The sequence below is a fragment of the Neopelma chrysocephalum genome, unplaced genomic scaffold (assembly GCF_003984885.1).
Source record: "Neopelma chrysocephalum unplaced genomic scaffold, ASM398488v2 Primary Assembly neopelma1_87109, whole genome shotgun sequence".
NCBI classification, from domain to species: domain Eukaryota; kingdom Metazoa; phylum Chordata; class Aves; order Passeriformes; family Pipridae; genus Neopelma; species Neopelma chrysocephalum.
Genome location: NW_020916547.1, coordinates 1 through 346, shown reverse-complemented (window position 1 = coordinate 346; position 346 = coordinate 1). Strand labels below are relative to the sequence as shown.

At 69.9% G+C, this 346-nt stretch overlaps 1 long non-coding RNA gene across 1 annotated transcript; it reads right to left on the bottom strand.

Annotated features, from left to right (window-relative positions):
- Positions 1 to 346, bottom strand: LOC113979677. The gene is made up of 3 exons (XR_003537952.1): positions 327 to 346; positions 163 to 244; positions 1 to 67 (listed from the first exon to the last, which is right to left on the bottom strand). It is a non-coding gene; the product is annotated as an uncharacterized LOC113979677 (long non-coding RNA).

Sequence of the window (346 nt, the reverse complement as noted above, 5' to 3'; positions counted from 1 at the left end):
ATCCTGAAATCCATGAGCTGGTTTTCCATCAGATCCACGCGCTGCTTTTCCTGCTCCGTCTGGCCGCCTGCGGCACCGGGAGGTGTCACACACCCCCCTCCCCTCAAAAAGAGTCCCCGGGCGGTGCCGGGACCCCCCCCGCCCCCCCGGCCCCCCACTCACACAGGTCGTGCTTGCGGGCGAGGTAGCGCAGGATCGCGTTGCTCTGGGTCAGCTTGGTGGGGCCGTCGATGAGATACGGCAGCTGGGGGGGGGCCCAGAGGGGGGGTCAGCCCCGGTGACCCCCTCCCCGCGCCCCCCCTGACCCCCCGACCCCCATCACCTACGTTGGGGAAGTCGAGCCCCA